Here is a 10,370-nt window from a genome sequence, read left to right as displayed (position 1 = left end):
GCGTACGGGGTGAAGGGGAGGAGTTTGGAGGAGGAAGAGCTAGAGGATCGTAAAGGGGAGGGGGTGGCATTGCAGGCTAGCGCGAAGGGAAGGAAAAGTTTCGCGGCAACTTTCGTAATGCACGCCGGATAGTTATACAAAATTGAACGTCGGGGTGCCTCGGAAGGCAACAACGCAACACTCCGGGCAATGTGCCGTGTCTGGCGTTCGGGGTGGAAAGGGGTTGAAGTGGCAGCAGAGGCAGGAAAGGCAGTAGTAGGTAGAACGCGGTGGAGCGAGGAGATGTTGCAGGTGGTTGGGGCAGAGAGTCGAGATGCGGGAGTGTGAGTCCAGAAAAGAGGGTTAGGTCCCCGAGTCCTCGGTAACTCACCCTCCACCGCCGTAGAGCATCGCCAGAACTCCAGTTGTCTCCCTCTGTCTCGTTTCCTCTCACGTACCTCTTGCCATCTGCCTGTACGACTCTCTATCTCTGTCTTCCTCTCTCTTCCTTGCTCTCTCCCCCAATCCACACCCTTACGAGCATCACCCCCTACTCCGTCCACCACCCTCGTCCAACACCGTACGTTCCTATGCCTTCTCCTTGCTTCAGGGACGCACGATGTGGTTGTAAAATTCCAAAATCCAGAGAAGCTCGCCTAGTTGCTCTTCTTTCCGCGCGTTTCTTCATCCGTTTCCCCGGTATACTTCTCCGTCTCCTCTCTGTTAGCTCCGTCTCCGTCCATCCTGCCTGTTCCACTTCTCTTTCCCCTTCTTTCCGCGAAACCGAGGAAAGGACCGAAGCGGAACTTTTGCACTGAACTTCCTAGGGTTAAGCGTCCCCTCTTGGAAATTCCGGGCATTTTTTAGAGTCTCGAGTAACGATGGCAGCGACGACAAAGTAGTACAGTCACGTCGATGAAAGTACCAACGTAATTACGCGGAAGATTAATAATTTCAATAGAGCAGCGAACTCGTCGAGCGGAACGCTCGAAGAAAAGAATTTCTTGTGTCTTCATTCCATCTTTTACTCTATTAATCTAACAAGTTTCGACAATCGATTAGCGAATGGAATTAGTCATTCGATATGGGGACTCTTTTCAGCGCCGATCGCAAAATAGTTCTAGCAATAAGTACGCGATTCTCTAACAGGTAGAGAAGAAAGGGGAATGGTTGCGTGGAAAGAGGAGAAAGAAAGACAGGATAAAGTGTTCGTTCTATATGAATTTCAATGGGACGATGGACCTAACGCAATCAACAACACCGAACCAAACATCCCTTTGCATTTATTTTTGACGTTTCGCTTATCCGTATAATTGGCGTTCATTACGAAACGAAATAACGGTTGATAAACATCGTGATAACATCCGTTACGATCATAAAGAATATCTTACTGATAATTATACTCTAAAAATTATACTAAGTCGTAGCAAAATGCGCTGGTATAGCGAGGGGAAAAACTCAAACGTTGCTCGTGCAAAAATAACGGGTTCCAAGAGGTCGTACGGCATACGATCAGAAGAAGAACGACGAAATAAAGTGGAAGCTTTCACGAAACGCGACGATAATTAAGGCGGCCCTGCCGACCTCGAAAGTACTTCTCGGCCCCTGGCTACTACGCCATACAGGCGAGTCTGTTATTCTCTTTCTCCCTCGTTCTCTTCGTTACCCTCCTCCACCCCTGTGGACTGAAACTCTCCTGCTTGCCGCCTTTCCTCCTTCCACGTCGTGTACCATCGTTTCTCCTCGCCTTCACCACCTCCCACATTCACCCACCCCAGCGCTACGCCCGACCTAAGGGTTGAAACCACCCTCCATTTCCAGTGGCAGCCAAGGCAGAGGCAAGCAGACTCTGCCTGGCAGACTGGCAGGCTGGCAGGGGATGTGCACGTCACCGTCTTACACTATCGTCCCGAACAAACACCACGTTTCCAACCCCGCGCCTGCCAACCACCCTCCTGGCTCAACTCCGTACCGTCATCTCCAACCTCCTTTCCGCCAACCCCATCCCTCGTCCTCCATCTGCGCTCCACGGTGGCCCAACCTTCGAGCATCCTTGCAAGCTCGAGGTTCTACGTACGCGTCACGGGACGCGTAGGTCGTCTCTGGGACGATCTACCGACTCTTCCGGGGTGGGCGGACCGGGAAGAGAAAATAAGGAAGAAGAGGAAGAAGCACCGACACCGACAACGCCACCGGCGGCCGAAAGAAAAGAGGAGGAGGTCGAGAGAGAGGAGAACGGTACGCGCCAGTGGTAGGAGGTACGTTTCACGTGGCAGAGTTCAAACGCGAAGAAGAATCTCGAGGTACCTCGAGGATAAGGGATGTTTCCGGCGCTCGAGTAAGATCGCTAAGGGAACTCTGAAACGGTGCTACTTCCCGCCCTCTCTCTTTCCTTTTCCCTTTCCATTCCTCCTTCTCTCTTTCTCTCTGTCTTTCACCCTCGCCATCTCTGCAGCCACCTCGTTTGCCCTCTGCACATCCTCCTCTCCTACGCGTATCGATTCTTACATAAGGGATGTTTTCTCGGAGGTGGATCGTCGTTCCGCGTAGGATCGGAGGGACAGGATCCCTGAGACGAGGGCAGAGGGAAAGAGAGAAGATCCGGCTGACCTAGGCAGAATGTGATTCGGGAAAAAACCGGTGCCTTGTTCCACCTTGAAGAAATGTCCGCTGAATGGCCACAGAAGAGAGAATCGCTGTTTTTCGGCGAGCTCGACGAACCTGGCGATTTCCGGGGATTTAAGGAGATCGAACGTACCCGTAGAAAAGACTCGTTTATAAAAGAAATGGAAATGTCAGCTGATAGGACATGGCATTCAATTGGTCTTCTAAGCAACGTCCGATTCCTTTCGAAATAAAAGTACTGATATGCTTTTTAACTTTTCTACGCGTTATCTGGATCGGATAACACGGATCTTGACATTATAGTACAACATTTACTAATAACTTGTTTACTCGCTTGTTCCTGTAAACCGGTTCTTTTTAGAAAGAAGTAAAAATTTAACGAAAAGATAAGATAGCAAGCTACAAACACGGAGCTATCGATTGAAAGTATTTACGATCGGAACCTACGGTATAACCCATTACCTAAATCGTTCTATCGGTAGTTGCTGGAAATTATTACGATTCATTAAGTGAAACAAGAAATAATTAAGCTTAAGATACCAGGAAACTCAAACGTAACGTAAAATTCGATTTCACACCCGATAAGTGTAGTACCGCATTAGCAGTATATAACGAATTTAAAACGAGAGATCATCGCGATTCCCGTTATTCCCTGTACGAAATATTTTCTGTAGGAATGTGGCAAACACAAGACCAACGGTATTCGTGCGATATAATTAAATTAACCAGCGATCGGTCGACGCCCCACTAAAATCCAAGTCAAACGGGTTCACCTAATTTGCGTCACCCATCGCGGCGTACCGACCCTCTCAGAAATATTAGGTCCACGTATGACAAAGCACGACCCCTCATGTACGATCAAATCAGTTGATCTTCTAGCAACGTGCGTCACCGAATGGTCGAAAAGCCGCATGCCGACAATAAGTAGGGTGATTTTAATTCCCTTCCATCAGCCATCCCGTCCCAAGTTCATGAATACGCTTAACGATGTACGGGGTGAGCCTCCTAACGTTCTCGGTCTAAAATGTTTCTCCTCGTCATAACGATAAAATGAAGTTATTCCAAGGAATATAGTATGATTCTCGGACAGTTAAGTAAAATGAGTATGGCTTCAAACTGTAGATAGACATTTTTCCCGCTTTGAAATATTCTTAAATCATGTATTTTCAAGATTTTCGAAATTCTAGTATGATTTATAGCGCTAAAGAAAATCTTATTGCGAAAATGTTGAAATGCGGTACGCAAAAGTTGTTAAACTCCTAACGTTAATATTAAACCCAAAACACATTGCTTCGTCTAATAATTAATAACCTATTAACAAGATACCAAGAAGGTTTGCCGGTTTAATTAAATGCCCCATCAACACATTCACGCTCGAAATTTCCAACAAAACAACGGCCAGAATAAACCTCTCGACATTTACTTTTCCGAACAGACTAAAGTTGTCCGCGCCTCGTACACGGAAACAAGAGAAGATCCGGGGGTTGGTATGGGACACGGGAGAAAGGAACGAGCTACCCTCGTGCCATTTGCCACCTTGTTCCTCGTATTTATGCTAGCACAGAGATCCGGCGTGTTTGCACGAGCTTTAAATCCTCTCTCACCCCCGTGTATCCGCATCCTCGCGGAACACTTACACCTTCGACCTACGGCTTTTCACCTACGGAGCCACGGGGATAACGCATACACGCACTGCATGATCGCTGTGATTTACCGACGAGAAGTTCACGCGTAGAGACTCGCTCCAGGCATTGGAAGTTAATTGCGTGGAAATTAATTGAGATCGTCGCGGAAACCGCTAGTCACTAAATTTTGTAGGAGCACGTACTTGCGAGCGATCGAGCCGTGTGATCGGAGCATATGCAGCTACGTCGATAGCAATTACGAGGACATTCGCTTCTTTCTTTTTATCCTTCTTACAGGCTTGTAAACTAGCCGTAATTTACGTAGCGGTACGTGTCTTACAAGACGGGAAGAATTATGACTTTGAACGATCCGTTTCTGATTTCTACGTAGTACCAGGCAACATAAATTGGTAAGTCAACTGACATTATGAAATATGTAATAAGAACATAAAATTGATTTAATAAGGACAAAATATTTTGTAGTTTAACATGAAAAGGAAGTTGTTTGAAGTATCGAAAGACGTCACTAGGTAATTAATTGGATGATTTATCGTTTAACCTTTTATAAAATTAAAATACGTAGATGCAACTTATTTTTATATTACGTTCTAATTTTAACATTATAATAACGTAGGAAACTTTTTGGTTAGGTTTACCCAACCAAAAAAAAATGTTATATGATACTTGTTAATAAGCATTGTATCATTGCTATATACACATATAAAATTATCAGGTATAAAAGTTATTGCGTATGTGTGTAAAATTAATACGAAGATATATTCCAATCATTTTCTCCCTTACCTTTTTACACGTTGAATTTTTCCCAAAAATCCATAAAAGAGGGTTATCAGGCGTCGGATATAAATGGTAGTTATAGATTTTGAAGTGTCAGTTTTACATTGTACACCACACACTGCTACTACACTACTGCAATAAATTTATGAAATCCGTTATAAAATTCCAACTAATCAAAAATTAATTTATACACAAATAATGAAAGTACTATCTCCAAAAACTCGCGAACGTACGGATTCAAATATCGATTCTCTGCGCGATGTATCACTCATCGATACGATCACAGCGCCACAAGTGTCAAAACGCAGTATCGTCTTTTATTCTGCGACAGGTGCATCGTATATGTGATTAGTCATTATATTTTTTGTGAAACAATTAATAGTATAAGACTAAAATCGGAGAATTCAATAGCGTAATAATGCAGTGCGTAAGTGTAAATAGTGCAGAGCAATTAACAATGAAATTATGGGACGGGATATTAAATATAACAAATTTTTTCAAAAATCTCAACGACGAGACTATTGCATTGTTCTTTGTAGTGATGCAGCCATATTAAATAATGCTATACTAACGTACATTTGAGTGGCTGCATCTGTTAATTCAAATATTTAAAGCCACTTCATTAAGAAAACCATATACATTATTCTGTACTTATTAGTGTTAAAGTAACTGAGATGTTTGCACAGAATTATTCTATTAGTGACATAAATTACGAAATCGTGTGACAAGAAAAGGAATTACATGTCACAGCTACCCTTCGTTTCGTGTGTTCTACAATACGTATATATATTCATCTATTATACATATACCTATATGTTTATTCGTGCGTTTTGACATTTATGGTATTGCTATAATTATTATCTTCTCTAGAACATTCTTTACGTTATTCAATATTTTTGTTGGTTGAAATTATTAAAAGCAGTATGAATAAATTAATACACCATAGGTCAAGTAAAATATATATCAAAAATATACCTTCATTTCATTCTCTATATTCCTCGTTGAATTTTATTTGGTCAATTTCTCTTCTAATATGCCCATAATTTCGAACTCACTCATTTATTTTTATCTTTCGTACTGTTCACTGTTTGAAAACATTTCTCTTAAAGCGTTTTAAAGAATTTACCGATTCGTATTCGGATACGCTTGACTTAACGCCGAGCAAAACATTCCCACCACTGTTTCGCATGACGAAACGTAATATGTAGAACCATTCAGTTGTCGAAAGTCGTAGCGGTGAGATGTATCAATTCGCGTCGCGAAACCTATTAACTGCGTAATAATTTGTTCCATCACTAGTCTGCTGCCTTTATACACTACTATTAGGTTTGTTTAATTATCACACATTCACTTACTCGTTTACTAAACACTATTATAATAAAATTATATAACTTTTTCCATTTTTGTTTGTTCTTTCTTTTTTGACGTATATTTGACTGTTAATCTCACCGATAGCTTGTATTATTTGCTTTTGAAATAGGTTTTTGAGTTTGTTTATCGTTTCGTTTTAATTCATAAATGATTAAGAATGTTTCATTTATTATAACGAAAGTACTCTTATATATATATATGATTCTACTACCTTTTCTTAGACTATTTGTTGAAATTAAAAAAGATTTTAATATATTAACTTTAATAAATTAGAATATATCGAATTACTTTTTTATCCCAATTAAACTAAACGAATTATTTTATTGTTTCAATTCATTATTCTGAAATAGATCTCTGAATAGTAATAGTAGGTTATGAATAATATCTTGCTGTACTTCCCGCGCGAATTCTCTATAGTAGCGTCATCTCCTGACTTTTTTCAATAACTTTTATTATTTCTATAATGCGACGCCATTACAAACATGTTTAACTTTTGACGCGTTATATTATCGTGCTTTTCAAGTAAGTTTAACCGACCAACTTTTATTTGTTACAAAAGTTTTGTTAAAAAATTAGTTACATCGTATTTACAGTATTTTTAAATATTTGAGATATTTTCTAATATTCATATTTATCTTAAGGACATATCCCATTTGTCCCAGACGTATTCCATTTTCGTAATATTGGTTATGATACTTTGAAATAATATATGTAAATAACAATCATTTCTCTTTACAAAAGCTAATATGAATACAGTAAAATATGAAAATAAAATATAGTATTCTTTTTTCTACTAATACAGCTTTTTTTTTTAGTAAATGTTTGTGATCGTGACCGCGCGCAATGCGGTCTGTATAATCTAATTATAATAATCATACGTGAAATTAGAGTCAGTGTTTGTTCGCCGATTATTACATAAACGAGCATGTAGTCTTTTATTTTTCGTTTTTTGTATATACATTTTTTAAATTCACATTTTCGGCATTAGAGTCAGTGCTCAACAGGATACAGCCTCTCCACAACCTTAACAATGTAAGTACTTTTTATATTGTAGCCCAATTTACTTTATTATTATTATTAAAGTTTCTATTGAACTAAAATCTCAAAGATTAATATAAAATTATGAGACGAATGCAAACGTGTTTCATGGAACCATTAGTTCCATTTTTCATTGTCTTAAACTTTTCAAATAAACAACACTGTATGTTTTTGAGAATAAATTGTAATATTTTATAATTTGTTAAAGGTTTTCCACCACCTCGGCTTCTCGCTGTTCTCTGAATCTGATGGTGCTTTAAAAACAAATAATGTAAGTATCTTTGCATATTGTATTTCAATTAATTCTATTCCTTGTATTTCTTTTTATTTCAAGTAACTAACTTAAAGTCTCAATATTGGATTATGAAACGAAGATACATAACTATGCTTCAGAAGTTATTAGTTTTAACTTTTAGATTTCAAACTATTATATTAGAGATTATTATTGGAATTTCAATCCTTATTTTCATTATCAAAGTTTTATGTTTAATAAAGATCATTCTTTCATTTTTTTTAATTTCTAAATGCTAAACTCTATCTTTATGAACAAATTATAATATCATACGTTCTGTTAAAGGTTTTTTACGGTCTTCATTTCCACCATGAAGTCCGATAATTCTTCCTCGATGACCTCTGTTACGACCGTTTCTGGGCTATTGCAGCATCGATGACGATGACGAATTTCTCCGCATTGTGAGTCGCATATTTTTTTATCCCTTCATTCACTCAATCATGTCATAGGACGAAAGGTCCGAATCAACATGGATAACTGATTGTGTTACGTAGAACTTTCTGCAAGCATAATGATCTTTTATATCTATGAATAGTAATATTTCCTTACTCTGTGTTTTATTTATTGGCTCAAGTAGGATTTTTGCACAACGAGTTTTTTTTTTATATTCGTAACACAACATTGATAATTAACATTTTATGTCGGTAATGTTAATATAATGTTGAATTAGCGTGAATGATATACGCATCAAAATACGATGCTACTAAAGTTCATGCTGCTACTAATTCTTTTTGTACAAGAGATATTAAAGTTTGGATAATATTAAGTTTTATATGCAAGAAGAAATTTCGCGACAGATATCAACAAATTTTGAACACTGCTTTCATATTTTCGAAAATTTGCTTTGATAACACATTCAGCTGAGATAATTTGCGGTACACACGTTTCATGTATACCGCGTCTGTAATATAAATATAACTAAAGCATGGTTAAAAACAATCGATCGTACAGTTATGTAAATGTCAATAGAAAAATTTATCGATATCTGCAAATAGTATTTTAACAGTGATCAATGGCAGCTTTCGACTGCCACTTAACATAGATTGATAGGTCTGAAAAGCAGCAAAACATCTAATAGTGTGTACATATGAAAATAAAAACGCACGAAATTTTGGTAAATAAAAAATATATTCGTTGTTTTTAGGAATAGTTAAAAATTAAAATCTGTTAAAATCTTAGCCCCTTGTACTATCGCAGGAACGAAGTAAAAACTACAAAGATATAAGATTATGCATTCGATCGAATTTTATCTTCGTTTCGGATAAAACATGCCTAAGACATTCTAAAAGCTTTCATTTTTATTTTAATTATCTGATTTATTGGAAACAGCGCTAATCTTCCACTACTGATACATTTATCGAATTACTTCTACTAAATTAGTACTAATAATATAACTAATATAACAATAATAAATAATACTAAACATACAGACAAAATATTAATCGCCGAAATGATAGTACGTAGTCTTTTATCGCATCAAGGGTAGGAAAGATAATTCGAATCCTCTCTCTGATTGTAGCACTCGTTGAAACGAATTGCGACTACCACCCCCTTCACTTGCAACCACTTTAAACCTCGTTCTGCGATCGCTTGTTCTATGGAAAAGGGAAAGAAATTTCTTTCACGAAACTCTCGTTAGTTCGTGACAAGCACCGAGTAGGCGATGCGATATACTCTTAGTATTTGACTCAGCTTTTCCCTATATCCAAGTCATCCTACATATTCGGCTTTTCCACGAAATATCGAGACACGATCGCTGTCACATACAGAAATACCCTCTTCTGGATATTTCCTTGATAAAGTTGACAAATTTACGATTTTTCTTTCATTCCGAAAAAATAGCAGCTCTACTTCTACTTTTGTAGAGTACAAAATTCTAGTTGGGTTCGTGTATTACGAATAGATCAAAAAGTATGACATGAGACTAATCTTATTCGTATCGAAAGCATGACGTCGACATTAAGTTTTTATTTTAGGGAACGTTGATGGTATTTTTCTGCCGTTAAATTTTAAAATAACCAAAGTTTTTGCATCGACACTAATAATAATAGGAACGGACGCGATAGTAGTAATAGTAGTAGCAATAGGACTCGACACGTTTTCGATCGTAAGAAACGACCGAAACTAGGATCGGAAGGCAACCGAGAAACAGGTAGACAAACAAAGAGGTCGTTTGCTTGAAACTGGACAAAAGTTGGCGCGGCACCTGTAAAAGCGCACACTGGGGACAGTCAGTAAAAAGGAGATCGAAGTTCTTCTTCAACGAACCGCCATCTTTAATAATTTCACACTTGAGAAAAATGAACAGTCTATTCATAATCCTTTCCCTTGACGGGGTTCCGTCCTCCCACCGAAAACCCGCCAAAAGCGATCTACAGATCTCCCACCCTCTCTGGATTCTCTCTTTCTGCGTCTCTCTCCGTCGGCCTCGTTTCTTCGTACACCCGTGAAACGCTGCCGGGTGCTCATTCATTTAATTTCAGTCATTGCTGGCAGTCGCACCCCTGTCGTGCGACCGACAAAAAATAATTAGTGAAGCCTTACACCCCTCTGCCAGCCACCCTGACGGCCTCCTCTAGTTCCCACCTCCGTCGCACTCCCCTTGCCGACTATATTCTCCCTCCTACGGTTACGACGACTACGAC

General features: G+C 38.9%; 1 long non-coding RNA gene across 1 annotated transcript; it reads left to right on the top strand.

Moving 5' to 3' along the window:
- Positions 1 to 6,031: 6,031 nt before the first annotated feature.
- Positions 6,032 to 8,345, top strand: LOC117151856. Its single transcript, XR_004462000.1, has 4 exons — positions 6,032 to 6,350; positions 7,384 to 7,427; positions 7,642 to 7,704; positions 8,011 to 8,345. It is a non-coding gene; the product is annotated as an uncharacterized LOC117151856 (long non-coding RNA).
- The last annotated feature ends 2,025 nt before the right edge of the window (positions 8,346 to 10,370 follow it).

The sequence above is a fragment of the Bombus impatiens genome, unplaced genomic scaffold (genome assembly GCF_000188095.3).
Source record: "Bombus impatiens unplaced genomic scaffold, BIMP_2.2 scf_0481, whole genome shotgun sequence".
NCBI lineage: Eukaryota > Metazoa > Arthropoda > Insecta > Hymenoptera > Apidae > Bombus > Bombus impatiens.
The sequence above is the reverse complement of the archived record's forward strand: the minus strand, read 5'-3'. Positions and strand labels throughout refer to the sequence as shown.